The sequence below is a fragment of the Globicephala melas genome, chromosome 11 (assembly GCF_963455315.2).
Source record: "Globicephala melas chromosome 11, mGloMel1.2, whole genome shotgun sequence".
Lineage (NCBI taxonomy): Eukaryota > Metazoa > Chordata > Mammalia > Artiodactyla > Delphinidae > Globicephala > Globicephala melas.
In genome coordinates, this window is record NC_083324.2 from 47,959,067 (window position 1) to 47,978,257 (window position 19,191).

Below are 19,191 nucleotides of genomic sequence, written 5' to 3' on the forward strand. Positions count from 1 at the left end.
TCACAGCCCTCAGAGCAGGGCTCCTATTGTAGATTGTCAATCTACAAATTTCTCTCTCAGCCAACAAGTCAGTCTCTGTCATGAACTGCATCCCTGACTCAGAGGAGGTGGCATTGCAGGTGAATTCTGGAGGAAAAGAGAACCTCTAGAGAGTAAAGGGAGCAGGGGAAGGGAATTCCAGGCAGAGGAGAACAGCATGTGCAAAGGCATGGAGGTACAAACAGTAGGCTTGAGTCTAGAGAGCCTGGGAGTTCAACGTGGTCAAGCATTGGATGAATGTTGGGGAGTAGCGGCCAGAAATGAGGCAGGTGAGGTGAGCCTGGACACAGAGGAGCGCCTTGTAGGCAAATCACAGAGGTAGGAAGTTATCCAGAAGGTGGATTAACATGTCTCAAAATTAAGGAACCACTTTTCCTTAATTATTGGTATTATTGGTATATTTTTGGTGTTATTGGTATATTTGGTATATTTATTATTTTTGGTATTACTGGTATTTTTTTTTTTTTTTTTGCGATATGTGGGCCTCTCACTGTTGTGGCCTCTCCCGTTGCGGAGCACAGGCTCCGGACGCGCAGGCTCAGCGGCCATGGCTCACGGGCCCAGCCGCTCCGCAGCATGTGGGATCTTCCAGGACCGGGGCATGAATCCGTGTCCCCTGCATCGGCAGGCGGACTCTCAACCACTGCGCCACCAGGGAAGCCCTACTGGTATATTTTTAACAGGCTAAAGCATGGATGTCCCCTTTCTACCAGCATCAGCCTCATTCCTTAACCATATTCCAGCTGGCTGGGTTCTAGGGATGGGAAGGGTCACCAAAGTGTCCCTGGCTTGATGCTCCCTGGACATAGTACATAGGAAATAAAAGAGAAATGGAAGATTAAATTAACAGAGGAATAAACTCAGTGACAACAGTTCTGCCCAGGAGCCAATCCTTGCGTCTCCACCAACGTGGGTCTTGGGTAAAGTCTGGTCTAGAAACTATGTTTGTTGGAATGACCTGGATTAAAGGGGGGCATAGGTTCATTTTTTAATAACATGTGTTTCATGTTAACTCACATTTATCTGTTAATCGTTGACTTTCTGTTCTCTGTTACATCCCTGGGCCACTTTTCCATATCATGTGACACCGATCACAGCTGATGGCAACTGGGTAAACATGACCCGTCCCCTGACGGGTCCACCTGCTCCTCTGAATTCACACGCCCCTTGAGCTTAAAAAAACCCAGAGAATGTTTTGAATGCCTACTTTGCTAATTCAATTACCTACTGCCTACTCTTGGAACCACGGTATCTGAAGATAATAAGTTCCCTTTCTGCCACGGGAGGCTGAACGTTGACCACAATGGCTTTGCGGATATTAATTTTAGGACTCCAATGTTTGAAATAAATATCGCCCTCATAAAAGGGTCAAGAAATGACACCAACTGGTTACTTAGGCCGATATAAGATGTTTACTACTAGAAAGAGAAATAAGAGCTACATATTTTCCATTCAGCAAAACGTAAACTGTGATAGTTTTTTTTTACAGTCTTAAAGAACCCTTTTTATTATCTTTTATGTTAAATCATATTGCTATGATTTTCTTGATATTGCCGAAAGAACAGTGAAAGATGACAACATTTTAATAATAAATCCTAAGAAAAATACTTTTATGTATCACCGTTCATTTCAAGACTGTATAATGCAGACCCAGAATAACCTAGAAGGGTTGGGTGCTCAAAGTCTCCATTTATTCACTCTGATTTCTTCAACCGCAAAGACATTATAAAAACAGTGATAACCATCTTGGGTAGTTCCTTATAATGGATATGCCCAGTTCTATGTTACCTATGTATTTGAAAGGTTGAGAACACAATTTGTGTGTGTGCACATCATTTAAAGGTAGGAGTTGTCAAAGGCATCCTTTGGTAGACCTCTCTCAAGAGTTATGAATTCTTTTGCTTTGTGAAAAGGGTCCCCTTGCTTATCAGTTTGGCAAGTTCTGATTTTCTGATATTTACTTCTGTGTGTAGCTACAGACTTCAATGTGTTCCTACAAATAGACAAAAAGGAGAAGTATTTTGATGATCACAACAATACAAGGTAAGTTAATATGAGGTTCTAGCTTTGGACAGGCCCTCCTAGCCTCACTCCGCAAATAAAGAGCTGAATTCTGGTTTTGAACTGAAATGTGTAAATGAGAGCACAGAACAGCCGTCCATAAATAAGAGCCCGTTGACAAACCTGCAGAGTTGGAAATGGAGCAGAAGGAGCAAGAAATGTAACAATGACCTAGTGCCTTTTAATTTCTAGAAAGGGAAAGACAGCAACTCAAAAAAGCCTGAAAAGACCGTAACTTCAACTCCAGATGTCCTTTCTCTTTCTAGCTGAAAAGTTATCTTCTAAATGAAAGACTTGCCTCCCCAACCCCCTTCCCCATCCCTTAAGGCCATCAACACTGGGAAAAATTGCATTTGATCTGAAAGGTCAGTGTGTTACTGAGACCAAAACTGAAACAGGAAATAAAGGGGCAAAGCCTCAAAACCAACATTCCAGAGGAAAGAGAGAGCACGATCCATCGTACAATTTTGTCCTCTGTATGAATATGCTATTATTTCATAAAAGATATCACTTCTTATCATAAAAGGCAATGATTTTTTCCCACCAGCTCTAGGGTTTGGCTAAAATAATGGTGTTCCTCCCCATTCCCCACACCCTTTTCCTCTGGGTGTCACAGGCCAACATGCTGAAAAGTCAAGAGTGCAGGCCACCACCAGGCTGCCCAGTAAAACAGCGTTCATTTACATTTTATCAGAGAAACCCAAGTCTCCCCCACCCCACCCCGGCCCCGCCCCACGAGGCCCATTTCAAAGCACGGGGATGGCCTTTTACTGGAGTTTAAGTGATACAGATGGGATGTAGTTTCAGAGAAGCAGTGACACCAAAGAATTTCCAGATGTGGTCAGATTCTCTTTAGCAAAAAAGAGAGACATAAGAATGTTATCTGAGTACTTGATGTGCATGCCAAAAATACTTTCCTTCCACAGATAATGAAACATTTTGGAAGCAGAATGGTTTGTTGATTTGAATATTAAATGAGTCAGTAGCCCTGATGTGGGACATAACACAGTCCCCGGAATTGTATTGGCTTATTTAAGCTCCGGTTCTAACTCTTGGACCCATCTTATAGTGAAGAGTGAAGCTCATACCCATCTTACGTTAAAGGATAAAGCAACACACCTATGGAATCGCTGAGTTATCTCTGCATTTATTAGATGCATCACTTTATTATTCCTCTTTTACCAAAAGGTAAATAACAGTCATTTTCTGGATGCTATGTTTCAGGTATAAGCATCTGTCTAACCTCTTACACTGGTTTTCTGAGGGGATACGCATCAGAGCAGTGAAAAGAGAATCCTAGATGTCACTCATTGAATCTAAAGCTTTATTAAGACTTCGTGAGAGTCCTGAAACATGCTTTCGGTCATATGTTTAGAAGAAGTTAAGTGGAGTTAAAACCCTGACAGCTGGGGAGATAATGACTTCTCAGTATCTAACAAGGCTGAGAAAGTTCCTTTTGGTCAGAAGAGGCTTGGTGGGTCTATCAGAAAGGAGTTTTCCTGTTTTCGTGCTTCTGATACACACACAATTAGTCCTCGGCAGGTTCAATGAGAACCATGTGTTTCTGGGCAATGGCTGATGTGTTCTGTTTATCCTCAGTGAGATTTCCTGTTACCAACTTTGCTAACAACCCATCACCCCTGCAGTGACAGGGCTACGTTGCTCTTAAGGAATGAAAAAAGGAAGAAGGAAAGTAAACTGCATAACCACCAACTTCTAAGGCCCATTTGTGTTGGGAGACCAGAGAACACAGGCGCCTCAGCATCATCACGCGCATGCTGCCACAAAGCGTTAATGCTTCTAGATGTCACAGCAGCCCTGCGCACGAGCCCCGCAACCCTGATAGGTGGAGCCCTCAGCCAGTGGGGAGCTGGTCTTACTGCCTTGATTCATTCGCTCTGTCCACAAGGGCTAAAGGGCAGTCTCTGAACCACACTGTGCACGCGCAGCCCAGGCTGGAGCTCATCACCACCTTCCAGAGGGTGCAGCTCAGGTGTAAGCTTGCCCAGAAACACACACGCTTTCTCCCTCTAGCCAAACTAAAAAATTGACCCAAGAGCCCAGGAACGTAACTCTTGCTCCAGAATTCCATCAGCCATCTCCCCTAAGTGTTTGGCTTCTGTTGAGAAAAAAAAATTACAGCCAACCTAATTCTGACCCATTTCAGGACCTGATTATTCAACTCACATTCAGACATGTGCAGAAAGAAGGAAAAATTAAAAAAATGGTTTGAGGTCATCACTGAAATCAGCAGACTTGTGTGTGTGTGTGTGTGTGTGTGTGTGTGTGTGTGTGAGAGAGAGAGAGAGAGAGAGAGAGAGAACGTCTTCATAATATCTCTGATCAAAATTTGTGGAGTTTAAGTTTGCTCTTCAAAGCCTTCATTTCTAATAAGTGATTCAGCCCCTTATTTCAAAGTTTTACATTTTTACTTTTTCCCACATTGAAATTAAAGCAACCTCTGTTGTGGGTGGAGGGAAATTGTCAAAACATGTCTACTCAGGGATTGAAATTCAGTGCACATTTTCTGAGTTCCTGGAACGTATGAGGTGCTCATTAGATGTGCAGCAGGGTGTGTAGGTGTCTAAGGACACACACCCTATCCTAACGCCCAGAGAAATATTTGTGATGGTGATACTGACAGAGTGGGAGTAGCCAATGCTTTCATTTATTTGAGCACATACTGCATATAGTGCATATGTGCATAGAGTCCGGGCACCAAACACTAGGGATGCACAGAAAACAAGGCAGCTGTGACCTTTACTTCCATGGTGTTTTTAGTCTTCTGGAAGGAGACAGACAATTAAAAACAGTAATTTCAGATAGTGGTGAGTGCTATGAAGAAAACAGCACACAGGGTAATGGGACAGAAAGTTGATAGGCGGTTTGCAACTTTAGCTAAGGTGGTCAGGGTAGACCTTCCTGGAAAGGTGAACTTTGGGCTCAGATCTGCATTATGAGAAGGAACCAGCCATGCAAATATTTGGGGGAAGAGTGTTCTCAGCAGAGGCAGGTGCAAAGGCCCTGAGGCAGGACGATCTGGGAAGGCATCTGGGAGGGCTTGAGGGAAGAAAGGATGTGTGAATTGGGTCTGGAGGAATGAGTGGGCTTTCCACAGCCAGAGGGAAGGGAAGGGAGAAGCATTAGTAAGGTCAGGAGGCCCAGGGAAGTGCATGGTGGGTGGGTCAGCAGCCTTCGTGGTCCAGAGTGGCTGGAAGACAGGGTCAGGGGCAGAGGAGGTTGCAGAACATGGCCTGGAAAGGTGGGAGGATCATGCAGAGTTTTGGACCTCATGGTTTTGGCCACTAAGATCTCCTTGTTGATCTTTTTACAGAGAACCTCAGGGTGTCTCTGAGAGCTACACTGGGGAATTATTAGGAGTAGAAAGCACATTTTCAAATGGTAAATCAGGTCCTCCCTGCCAGAGTAATAACCGTTTGTGATGAGGAGAGCTTGGATAAAAAGGCATAGTACTTGGGGCTCAGTTTTGTTTTGTTTAAGTAAATTTGTTTTGTTTTATTTTTGGCTGTGTTGGGTCTTTGTTGCTACGTGTGGGCTTTCTCTAGTTGCGGTGAGTGGGGGCTACTCTTCGTTGCGGCGCGCAGGCTTCTCATTGCCATGGCTTCTCTTGTTGCGGAGCATGGGTTCTAGGCACGCAGGCTTCAGTAGTTGTGGCTCGTGGGCTCTAGAGTGCAGGCTCAGTAGTTGTGGTGCCCAGGCTTAGTTGCTCCATGGCATGTGGGATCTTCCCGGGCCAGGGCTCGAACCCGTGTCCCCTGCATTGGCAGGCGCATTCTTAACCACTATGCCACCAGGGAGGGGCTCAGTTTTGAATTTTTATTTATTTAGATACTAAGAGAACAAAGAGAATGGCTTAGGATGGGAAAAAGAGAACTAAAGGAACTGTGATATTTTGGGGAAGAGAAGTGGGAAGAATGACTAAGTAACAGCTCAACTTCTCCACAGAGGGAGCTAGGCAACTGTTTTCCATTTTAACTCAGAAAAGGTCGGGAAATTAGAGCATGATGAACTGAAGATAGTCATAAAAAATGGGATTCAAGGCATATCAGAATGGCTTAACCTGGAGAACCTGCTGGAAGCACGGTTCTGTTGTACTGGGGAGATGTCTCACGGCAGAGGGTTGGATCCCATAGAACCCCACCCCCACCCCATCCACCCCAGGGCTGGAAGTCCATCTGCCCCTATTGGAGAAGGGTTTCTTCCCCTCCCCGCTTATCTTCTCATCACATAAGCTGTATTATTAACAGTTAACTTTACATGACAGCATTTAAGTTACAGGATATCAGGGAAAAGAATGAATATCACCCAAACACTTGGCATCCTAAGGAGGGTTTCTAAGCCTTGAATTCTTGTTTGCAGGAACCTCCCAACCAGGATGAGTGGTGATTTGGTTTAGGGTGAGCCCTCGAATTTCTACAGAAAAAACAGAATGAAGGAGAGGAAGAAATTTCTGCAGAAAAAACTAAGAGTGAAGGGGCTTGTGTCTCAGAAGACAAACTTACAGTTACCAAAGGGGAAAGGGGGGTAGGGGGAAGAATAAATTAGGAGGCTGGGATTAACATACATACACTACTATGTATAAAATAGATAACTAACAAGGACCTACTGTATAGCACAGGGAAGTCTACACAATATTCTGTAATAATCTATAAGGGAAAAGAATCTGAAAAAGAACATACATACATATACATATATATATATATATGTACATATATACGTATATATATATGAAACTGAATCCTTGTGCCGAACACCAGAAACTTACATGATATTATAAATCAACTACACTTCAATTAAAAAAAAAAAAAAAGCATGTGTTCACCAAGAGGGAAAGTAGTAGACACTGGAAAAAAAAAAGTGAGTTTGCTTTGGGTTATTTGCTGGGTTGCTTTAAAGTGTCAGGCTTGGCTTATGTACAGGTTATGTCTTGGCCTCCAGCACGCCTGCTGCAGGGAGATTTCTTGTTGCAACTACCCTCCAAACATAACTAAGTCATAAAACCCAGGACCCTCCTCATGCAAAATGTGCCTTAACAGCCAGCCAGCTTCAAAAATCAGTGTTACTGTCAACTGCTGTGGCCAGCGAGATAAGTGATTCACTCTGGGAAGAGAGCTCCCCCAGAGTGAGTGCTGACGAGTACACACAAAGAGACTCCTGGTTTCCAGTTTGGACTCGGACACCACCACGCAGGGGCAGCATGCGGGGTTGGAATTGCAAAGGAGAGAAACCAAGTAGCGCCAAAATCAAGGAAAGAGAATTATCAGAAAACACAGACTTGGCAAGGCCTTATGAACAAAGAAGATCACCTTACAAACTCCTGCGACAACTTGGGTCCTCCCCCACCCCAACCCTGAATGAAGGTCTCAGAAAGACCTGCTCTGACATCTCTATTTAAAACCAGAAACTTCCCCACTCTCACCCCCTTGCCTCCTTTATTTTTTTCCAAAGCATTTCGTATTATGTAATGTACTATACATTTTACTTATTTATTACTTGCCTCTACCAGAATGTAAGCTACGCGAGGGCTGGAAATTATTATTTTTTGTCTGTTTTGTTCCCCATAGTAACCTAGTGCTTGCCATAGGGTGCATGCAAAGCATTTGCTGAATAAATGAAGGTGTGGATTAAACCACCCCCCAACCCCCCAACAGCCTTTCGTGGCAAGGACTGTCGTCACCATTTTATAGATGAGGAAAGGGAAGCTCGGAGAGAATTAAGTAACATGCTTTAGACCACAGCTTAATGTGCAAAGGAATCACTGGGGATCTTGTTAAAACACAGATTCTAATTCACCAAGTCTGGGTGGCACCTGAGATTCTACCTTTCTCCATTTCTCACTTCCCGGTGATGCTATGGCTGCTGGACAGCTACAAGTCCAGACAAAACGGTGTTATGAGGCCTTGCAGGGGCTGTACAGTTTAGTGGTCAAGAGCAGACATCAACCTAGCTATTTACTGACCCTGTGACCTTGGCCATCCCTTTTGTCTTTGCCTCTGTTTCCTCATCAAACTATCATGAATATTAAAAGAATTTGTCCAGGTAAAGTATTTAGTACAGTTCCTCATCTATAGTAAATTCTTAATAAAAATTTATTATCATTATTATTGTTGTTATTAATATTATTACTACTACTTTTTTAGCCTAAACCTAACAGCTCCTTCTCAGAATACTAATGGAATATTATTATTTTCTACTTCACCAACATAGGAAAAGCCTACATTTAAGCTGAGAACAATGACCACTCACATCTACTATCAAAAAGTTAGAAACTTCTACTATATATACTATGTGAGAATTCTGAGGCAGGATCTGAAAAGTGGAATTGTTGGTATTCGTATTTTAAATTCTGATAGTTACTGTCAAATTGCCCTTCACACCAACAGTATTTGGGAGTGCCCATTTGCCCTCATCTTAACCAACAATGGATATTAAGAATCTTTTAAATTTTTGCCAGTTTAATGGGGGGAAAGACCTCATTTTCATTTGAGTTTGCATTGCTCTGATACTGGTGAGGCTAATGTTTATTTGCCATTAAATTTTTTTATATGTTTGTCATTAAAATTTCTTCTGTGAATTTCCCGTTCCTATCCCTTCACCCATTTTTATAATTTTTGGCATTTTCCTTATTGATTTGTAGAAGTTATTTATATATTATTTGTCTGTGAACTATGTTGCCAGTATATTCTCCCAAATATCTTTTAGTTTTGTTTATGATGTATTTTGATCACACAAGATTTTGGTAATTGTATAGATTTAAATTTGTCAGCCTTCTCTTATGGGTTCTAGAATTTATGACTTGCTTATGAAGAAGAGCTTTCCCATCTAAAGATTATGAAAATATTCAGCACTTTCTACTAATACTTCTTCTTCTTCTTTACATATAATTTTTTCATCCATCTATTTTTTTCTAAGTGAGGTACAGGTTTTCCGTAATTTCTTCCCAAATGGATAGACAATTTTCTTCATTTATTGTGAAGGAGTTTATACACCTCAATTGTTTGGGGTGATTATTTCATCAGATATTTCTTCTGCTCCCTCTTCTCTATCCTCTCCTCTGGAACTCTAAATATGTGTATTTTGTTATGCTTTATGGTGTCCCCAGGTCTCTGAGGTTTTACTTGTTTTTCTTTACAGTTGACCCTTCTTACCCACAGGTTCTGCATCTGTGGATCCAATCAACCACAGATCGAAAATATTTGGGAAAAAAAATTCCAGAAAGTTCCAAAAAGCAAAGCTTGAATTTGTTGCCTTCCAGCAACTATTTATGTAGCATTTACATTGTATTTACAACTATTTATTACATAGCATTTACTTTGTATTAGTTATTATAAATAACCTAGAGATTATTTAAAGAATATGGTAGGAAGTGTGTAGGTTATAGGCAAATACTATGCCATTTTATATAAGGGACTTGAGCATCCACAGAGTTTGGTATCCATAGGGCAGTCCTGGAATCAATCCTCCACAGATACTGAGGGATGGCTGTATTCTCTTTTCTTTCAGTTCTTTTTTGGTTTTGCTTGTTTGTTTACTGACTTGCCAGGACTATTCTGTGGAGCCTGTTTCTCATGAAGTGTGTAGCCTCTAATGTCTCTGCTCAGTAGTTTTTTCTACACTTGTTTTTATTTTTATTTTTATTTTTTGCGGTACGCGGGCCTCTCACTGTTGTGGCCTCTCCGATTGCGGAGCACAGGCTCCGGACGCGCAGGCTCAGAGGCCATGGCTCACGGGCCCAGCCGCTCTGTGGCATGTGGGATCTTCCCAGACCGGGGCACGAACCCATGTCCCCTGCATCGGCAGGCGGACTCTCAACCACTGCGCCACCAGGGAAGCCCTACACTTGTTTTTATTTTTAAACCTGGTTTCCTAGAGGTTGTCCTGGATCAGTATAGCTTAATGATCAGTCAATGTTTGGTCAGAGGCTGCACAGAAATACCTTGATCCAGTAAGGCTTCCACCCTTAGCCGATAGACCTGTGTGTGGCTTGGGGAATGCATTCAAAGGTCAGGCAGTTTATAAGTGTGCCCAAGCTTTTACTTGTGGCATTCACAAAGCCTCATATTGAGTCAATTGATTCTCTTGGATTTTCTAGGGAGACAATAACGTTGTTTGCAATAGGGATACTTTGGTTTCTTTCTTGACAATAAAGGTTATTCATTTCTTTTTATTCCTATAACATCCAACACTGCTAAACTGGAGAGACAAAAGCAGGAACTCATGCCTCCACTCCACAGGTGGGACAGCTCCTAATGTTCCAGCATCAGGTTGGAGTTTTCTATAGGTTCTGATAGGGGACCTTTGTCAAGCTGAGGAAGTTCCCTTCCATGCCTTCCTTACTAGAAGTTAAAAAAAAAAAAAAGTGGATGTTAAATTTAATTTTTGACTTTTTAGAAGCCCTCATCAAGACAACCATCTGGTTATATCATCTTTCATCCCTTAACTATTAATAGAATGAATAATGTTAATTTCTTTATGGAGAATCAACCTAGCATTCCTGGATTACATCCTTCTTTACTCAGGATAGATTCTTCTAAAAGGAATTGATTTGCAAACATTTATTTAGAATTTTTGTATCTGTTTTCAAAGTGAGTTGGCCTGCAGTTTCCTTTCTTGTGTTGGTGCCCATTCTCCATTTCTAGTTTTGGAATAATGGTTATGTTAGTATTCTAGAATGAGCTGTTCCATCTTTTTCTACTCTCTCGAACAGCTTATATAACAAAGAAACTATCTGTTCCTCGAAAGCTTGGTAGAGCTTACCTAAATAGCTACCTGGGTCTTGTGCTTTTTCAAGGCACAAGTCTTTGACTACACTTCATTTTTCTTTAATTATATAAGTTTCAGGTGTACAGCATTATAATCTGATGTCTGTATACTACTCATATTTTTTCCTGAGGTAATTGGTCTAGTTGGATTTTTTACCTCATAACACTTCTTTTAGGCTTTTTATATTTGTGGGCATTATATTGTGAAAATAATATCTTATAATTTAAAAATCTTCTCCATGTGAGTGTAGTTCTTTGATCATTTCTAGGGTTGTTTTTTGCCATTACCACTCTTTTTCATTTCCTGATCAAATCTGCTGTAGGTTCATCTATTTTACTGGACAAAAAAAAGCCCCCGTTTTTAGTTTTATTGACGTAGGATACTTTTGATCTTTTTCCATTTCACGACTTTTGCTTTATCTTCAATGATATCTTCACTTTACTTTCTTATAGTTGAATTTATTTTATTGTCATTTTACTAGCTCTTGCTGTCAATTTAGGTCACTTATTTTCAGTCTTTCCTGTTTTCTGTATATGAGTAGTGACATTTTCTTCTGTGTGGGTTCTGTCTACAACCATTAGTTTTGATATGAACAAGCTTTCACTGTCTTTCATTTCTAATTTGTTTATCCCTTCCTCTTTGATTTCTTTTTTATCTAAAAAGTAAATTAAGATGGTGTTTAAAAATTCCCAAGTAGTTCTGTTTTTGGTTGGTTGTTTGGCTAAACTTTTGTTGTCAACTTCCAAGTTTATTGCATTGTGGTCTGAGAATGTGGCTTGTATTACTTTTACTTTTGAAATTCTATTGGGATTTGCTTTTGTGGTGCAATACGTGGGTAATTTGTGAATGTTCACATATGTTTGAAAAGAATGTGCATTCCCTTATTTACATACTAGGAACTCTACTAATTGCTCCATATACATTAACTTCTTCCATCCTCACCATGTGAAGTAGATAGTCCATTTCACAGGAGGAAAATAAGCTTGGAGAATTTAGGTGACTTCCTCAAGGTTACCAAAAGCTGGTAAGCAGGCAAATACTAATGAAACCCACACATTCTGACTCATTTTGGTTTTTCTCTCTCTAAGAGATCACAATTGTTAGCTGCATTATTCAAATACTCATGATTTTTGAGGAAAGTGTATTAAATTTTCCTGCAGTAACTGTGAATGTGTAAATTTCTCCTTGTTTTTCTGTCAGGTATTACTTTATATGTTTTTTATAGCTATGTGATTGGTTATGTAAAAATTCATTTATATTACAAATAATCATTGGATTGTATCTTTTTTTTTTTTTTTTTTTTTTGCGGTACGCGAGCCTCTCACTGTTGTGGCCTCTCCCGTTGCGGAGCACAGGCTCCGGACACTCAGGCTCAGTGGCCATGGCTCACGGGCCCAGCCACTCCACGGCATGTGGGATCTTCCTGGACCGGGGCACGAATCCGTGTCCCCTGCATCGGCAGGCGGACTCTCAACCACTGCACCACCAGGGAAGCCCTGGATTGTATCTTTAATCATTCTGGAATACATTTTTGGGCCCTGTTTAACAATTTTTTGCTTCAATTCTATTTTGTTTGTTATTAATATTCTTATGCCTGTTTTCTTTTTGTTAGCATTTGCCTTTTTTTTTTTGAATGCCTTACATTATGGGTCATTTTTAAAGGTGTGTCTCTTACAAGTAACTTATGCCTGGGTCAAAAAAAAACCACATCTGAAAGTCTGTCTTTCACTAAGGCATTTAATTCATTCTCAGTTATTCTGATTATTGATATATTTGGATTTATTCTTGTCATCTCATATATATATACAGGTAAAAATTTTGTTTCTCCTTCACCTGCTTATTCATGAGTTCTTTCTTTTTAAGTGCTTCTTATTCTTTAGTGGTTTGGATGTCCTACATTGCTTTTATTCTTCTAAGTTGCCATTAAAATTCTTGCATGTTTAAACTTTACTTTTATCAAAGCCTTGAGTTAATTGGTACACAAACTTTTCCCCCAAACAAGACAAGAATTTTGGCTTGCTTTCACTTCCATCTTGCCAGCCTCCTAACTCTTATATTGAGAGCATTTGGATCTTCATTCCAGATTGTTAAAAGTTTAACTGGCCTTTTTTGGGTCTTTTTGTACTACATTCTTGAGAAATCCCTCAAGTTTCCAGTCCACTACTTTACTCTTTTATATCCATTCTACTACACAGCTAATATACTAAGGTTTTTATTCGAATGATCAAAATTTTAAATTTACAAAACTCTTGTTTATTCTATTTCATGCGAATACTGTCTTTTTGCATCTCTCTGAAGACATCAGTCTTGTTCATCCTAAAATCTTCTTCTGTTTGCCTCGTTAATATACCCTCTGGTGTTAGTAATTCTTTTGATAGCAGTTGGTGCCTCACTGTCCTGGGGTAGATGCTAAGTGGGTGATTCTTGGTGGTCTGCTCATCTTCTGTCTGTTCTGTTGACTGAGTCTGCCTCTGGTGACTGGGGAGTGGGCAGTGCGCCCAGGAGGGGTGTGCACAGTAGTACAGGGGGAAGTAGATCTGACTACAAACCCAGCTCTATTACTTACTAGCTGTGTGATGTTGGGCAAGTCTTTGAGTTCTGGTTCCTTAACTTGGGATAATGACCTTACCTTATGGAGCTGCTGTGTGGATTAAATTGAACAGCACATAAAAAAAGCCACTAAAGCCTCAGGACAGCACTAAGTGGTATTCATTTTTTGTCAGTTATTCAGGAGAAATTTTTTCACTCTTTAGCCTTTGATCAAATGTGATCAATTTGATGGTCCCAACACCGCTTTCATTAAGCAGATCTGTCTTCCCCAGATCATCCTTGGGGAAAACAATTCAGTCCTCCATTTCTAAGTTTAAGCTACTGTGTGGTCACTGATATATCAGGTGCATCTTTTCTTCATAGGGATATGGAGATCCTCATCACAAATTAATTAAGGTTCCAGTATCAACTGACTCATTTTGGCAGAAATTAGATCATGGGCATCCCTGTCTGGTGCACACGCACTGGCGGGGGGGAGGGGGGAGGTTACAATTTACTAAGATATAAGTCTTGCTACCAACTTGGATATTCTAATGAATACTGGTATTGATATTATATTGATATCAATATCCTAATGGTACCCTATGGCAAAGTTATTGATGTGTCTCCTTGGAATATTATCCTTCATTCCCACCCAATTTTACTTCCTGGAAATCATGTCAGTTCTTTAGAATCACTGCCCAATAGTAGGGACAGAACAAACCAGAGAGGTAAGCCTTTTCAGATAGTTTTGCAGAAGGAAGAAAGAAGGGTATGGTATTCATTTCATGTTTCTTCTAGATTACTTTTAGAGTTTTTTCAAAGACCCAGGACTTGCACCTGGAATAAAGTTCCAGCCCTTCGCTCTCTGTAAGTCATTTATGACTTTTTTCTTCCTGCATATTATTAGAAGCCAAACCCCTAAGACTCCTTCTCCAGTGTCAGAAAGTTGCTCACAGACAGGTTTTCAGTGTCAACACCTGAAGCTTGAGCCCTGAGACGACCTCCCATCCTTTCCCCTGAACCTTCATCCCCTGTGAGTAAACTTAAGTTTGGAGCAGGATCCCACCCAAGTTCAAAAGGTCTTGCCTTCATGAGCCATAAAGCTTGACACATGTGCTACCTTGGCCCTCTCTTAGGCCTGCCTGTGCTCAGGGTCTCTGCTAAAAGGCCCATCTCTGCAGCAGGCCCACAACAAAGTGAGGTCGTTACATTTTCCAGGCAGGTTCCTATCAAGCTGTGTGAGAGAAGCTGTATCCTCAATCCAAACAGGAACCTTCTCTCAGAAGCAAGTGCCTATGGCTTGTCTCACACGGGTAGTCAGGCCCACAGAAGCCACTCTCCCCTGCAGCAGCCTGATCATTTGCCGGCAACGTCTACGACGTGTGCTTAGCCTTGGGGAGCAGGGCGCCTGGCCTTCCCTAATCCTAAGTCAAGCGAAATGAAGGTGCGGGTCCACGAGCAAACACAGATGATACACCTCAGAAGGAATGATGCACCCCAGAACCTCATCAACTGTCACGGGAAATGACAGTGGTTTAGCACTCCCTGTCACACTGCCAAGAAATCCATTTGCTGTACGCCCTGCAGAAGGCGCAGAGAACAGTCACCTATAAGAGGTGGGCAGAGAGAATGGAGAACCAGGTAGGGCCTCCACTGTACTCCTACACATGCTGACCACTCCCTCTGTCTGGAATGATCTCATCACGTGTTCTCCTGGTGAACATCTACACATCCCCTAAGCCCTGACTCCAAAAGCCTGCTTTGTGAAGCATTTGCTGTCCCCTCCCCAGGGTGGGGTCCATACCTCTGTACATCCCTGGGTCTGGGTGTGCCTCCATGACTGCATTTGGTATATGGCACTGCAATTACATTTCACAGATCTGCCTCCTGCTAGACTGAATTTCTTCCAGTGTTGCACGATTTATTCCTCTTAGTAGAGCCTGGAACCTCATTGGTGCTTTCTCTGCCAGTGTCTGCAGAATAAATCAAGGATGATCTAGCACTTGTGATGATTTTTATTTTATTTATTTATCTTTATCACTTCAACTATCAACATGCACTGTACCTCTTGGGGAAATGTCTACTCTGCTATAACTTAGTTATTCATCTTTATTTTATTTATTTATTTATTTTTCGGCCACACTGCGCGGCATGTGGGATCTTAGTTCCCCAACTAGGGATCGAACTCGGGCCCCCTGCAGTGGAAGTGCGGAGTCTTAACCACTGGCCTGCCAGGGAAGTCCCTGTGATGATTCTTATTTTAGATGGGCCGGAGAAGTCTGTCATTCTTCCCCTCTCTCACTCTCTGTTATTTTCATGGTCCTCCCTACTAGGCCTCCTGATGGTCTCTAGGGTCGTGGTGGCCTGCCCATGCTTTGGCTGTGCTGTGGGGAGTCGAGCGTCCCCACAGGACTCGGCACAACCCCAGTGGGTGGCAGGCAATGGAAACTGCAGGTCGTTCCTCAGGCCACCACCAAGGCTGTTTCTAAATAAAACACAAGCAGGGTGGTGGGGCTCGGAACACTTGCTCTAAGGGAAGGAGATCAGGAACCTCAGCTGGGTGGACATAGAAAGGAGTCTCACTGCACTAGGCTTCCTATACTAATCTCTCCCACGTAAGCAAAGACACTCTCCACTCACAGGCAGCTTGACCTCAAAAAACACTTCGGGAGAACAAAAGACTCTCTGGTGAAATGTAGAGGCAGGCCTGTCCTGTCCAGGGACCCTGGCTGCAGCCCCTGATACTTCTGAATGAATTCTGAACCAACAGTTAGAAAACTGTGTTGCAGAGTCGGGGCCTTAGGTGGGGTGATAGCTCAGACCCGTGGGGTCAGCCAGTATGCCCACCCTCAGCAATCTATACAGATGATGGATACCACGGGCACTGTTGAAGGGAGAGAAACAATCTGAGGGTCCCGTGGTGTGTGGGGAGGGATGGCAGATACGTCCTCTCTCAATGTCTGCTCTCTGCTCCTGGGCTTCAGCTGGCTGAGGAGGTAGCTGGCTCCTGGCTGCCCAGGGGCCTATCCAAGACTAGGGGATGGTGGTGGCTGAGGTATGGGGGGATGCCACCAGGCCTTAGGGGCCCCTCCTAGTGTAATACAAGGAAGGAGTACTGGTTTCTCCTAATAGGAGTGAGTCTGACTTGCACCAAACCACCTAAATACCCAGAACAAGAGCCCCACTCTATTCAAAGTCCCAAAAGGCCAGAGTGGAGGACGTCACGAGCTGTATGACCTGCCCCAGTAGGCATTCTCAGGCGCTGCTGAGCAAGGGAGGGGCCGAGGCTGGGAACCTGGCTGAGCTGCAGGACGCCCTTGCTCTCAGCCCTGTGGGCTTTAGGGTAGAGGGTGTGCTGCCCACCAGCCTCTGAAACAGTACCTGGGACTCTTGCCTCATCACTGCATCCATCATGCACTGGCTTTTACATTTCTAGTCTCATCATCATTCTGGTCTCCAGTGATGACTGTCCATGAGAACACAGTGCTTCACTACTTGCTTAGTGAGAATTTGCCAGTGAGTTTGATTTTCCATACCACACAAACGCCAAGGGCTTCAACACGGGCTGGAGTATCCAAGCAAAGGCTTGGCTGTCCTTGAGAATTGTTACATACTTTTGAAAATTCTCAGTACCGTATTGAAAATCCAAAGGGTCTGCTTCTGAGAACTCAGAGAACGGAATGCAGGCAGCTCACAGCACTTGGGTTTTCAAGAGTCCACTCAGCTGGATGATCAGTCAGGCAGTTCTGCATATCGTCAGAAAAACCATTTCTCATGCCTTCCCGCCAAGCCAGCTATTTATAAACACGTCCCAAAGTCCTTTCGAGTGGCTCCTGCTCGGTCGGATGATCAGTAAAGAGAAAAGGGGGTGGACTTCGTGCTGAGATACTTCCAGAATCTGAGTGACTTACATTTCCTGTTTTGTTCAATAAATAATTTTGTCCATGGGGGAGCATTTTTCTCTACAACATTATAGATGTTTATGTGAACGGCTCATAGAACATGCTCTGTGAGGAAAGCATCCCTAGCTGTGGGGACAAGGTGGAGTGGCTGGTGAGATGAACATTACGTAAGGAGGCAGATGGGAGCATGTGGGTGGCAGGAACCTCACGCTAAGCTCAAACCGTGGTAGCTGTAGGTGCAGAACACCAGGGGCTTTTCTACCGCTGTTTCAGCAGAGCGCCCAGGCACGGACACTTTGTGGAGCAGGAATGGAATACCGTGAGCAGTGGGGACGGCCAAGCAGGCAAGCCAGGAGGGGCACATATTCTGCGTTCAACATTTCCCATGGTCCAGGGTTTCAGCCCACGTGACCCAAGAAGATAGCAATGCAGGAGACCATCATCGCCATCACATGATGCTTTCTGAGCCTCCTGTGGGCTCAGATGTGTCACATGCCATGGGTCTTGCTGCCCTGATTTTCAAGCTATCCATGGAGAGGCTGTCCCTTTGTCTGGCTAGCTGTCCCTCACGTGCCCGTGCAAAAGGAACAAGTCAGTGGTGCCCTCAACGTGGACCACACTCCCTCTCCTTATGTAGTGACTCTCAACCATCAAGCACCCTCCCTCCCAGGAGGGGTCACCCTCACGCCCAGCCACTCCAGACTCTCAGGCACACTGAGGCGATTTATATCAGCATGAAACTTTTCCTGAATTCATGTAGAAAGAGTAAACGACTCTTTCTTTTGTTTTATACTGTGGGTTTTTTCTTTCAGTCCAATATCAAATATTGATTGAGCATATAATATATGCCAAGCATTGCATATAGGAGGCCCTGGAAATACAGTAGTGAGCAGACAGAAATCCCCATCCTTATACTGTATGGGGCCAGGAGGAGGCAGATAATCTGGTCAAATAGGGAAATACATGGTATGTCAGCTGGTGATGAGGGTGATGGTGAAACACAAGCAGGAAAAGGGGATGAGGGGTGCTGGGACAAAGGCTGTTCAGGGAGGGCCTCTCTGAGGAGGTGATATCTGAGTAAGCACTGGGAGGATGTGAGGGCGGAGGTCACGTGGCTCTCTGGGGGAGGGCGTGCTGGGTAGAGGGAAGATCCAGTGCAAAATTCAGGAGGTGGGAGAGTATCTGCCATGCTCTAGGGCCAGCAAGGAGGCAGGATGACTGCAGTAGAGAGAGTGGCGAAGAGGAGGAGGAGGAGGAGAGGTCAGAGAGGGGCAAGAGACAGGCTGTGAGGCTGGCTGAGGTGCTGGAAGAATCTGTGGGGTAAGTGAGCCACTGGAGGGTTTTGAGCAGAGGATGACATGACCTGACTTAGATTTTGGAAGGCTGGCTCTGCCACTGCGGCAAGAACAGATGGCAGGGATGCCAAGGCAGGAGCAGGGACCTGAGTGAGGGGGCCACTGCAATAACCCAGATGACAGATGACAGTGCCTTGGGCCAGGGTGCTGGCAGTAGAAGGGTCAAATGCGGTAATATTCTGATTTGTTGAGAGGGCAGAGACATCAGATTTTCTGACAGATCAGATGTGAACTGTGGGGAAAAGGCGTCAAGGGTGACTCAAGCAATTGGAAGGACTTAGTAGCTGTTTGCTGAGATGCAGAAGGTCATGGGGGGAAGCAGGTTTGAAGGGATACTGTTGAGAGTTCAGCTGTGCAGAAGACTGAGATTCCTGTTAGGCATCCAGGGAGAGATGGCCTGAAGGTAGTTAACTGTCAAAGTCTGGGATTCATGGGAGAGATCTGGGCTAGAGAGAGAAACATCTGGTGTCATCAGCACAGACTGAATATAAAGCCATGAGTCTGGGGGAGATCTCTAA

The 19,191-nt window shown here is 43.3% G+C and overlaps 1 protein-coding gene across 2 annotated transcripts in view; it reads right to left on the reverse strand.

The window, feature by feature from the left end:
- The window catches only part of ITGA9 (integrin subunit alpha 9), a 350,116-nt gene that overhangs the window by 42,928 nt on the left and 287,997 nt on the right, over nucleotides 1–19,191 (reverse strand). The window lies entirely within an intron of this gene.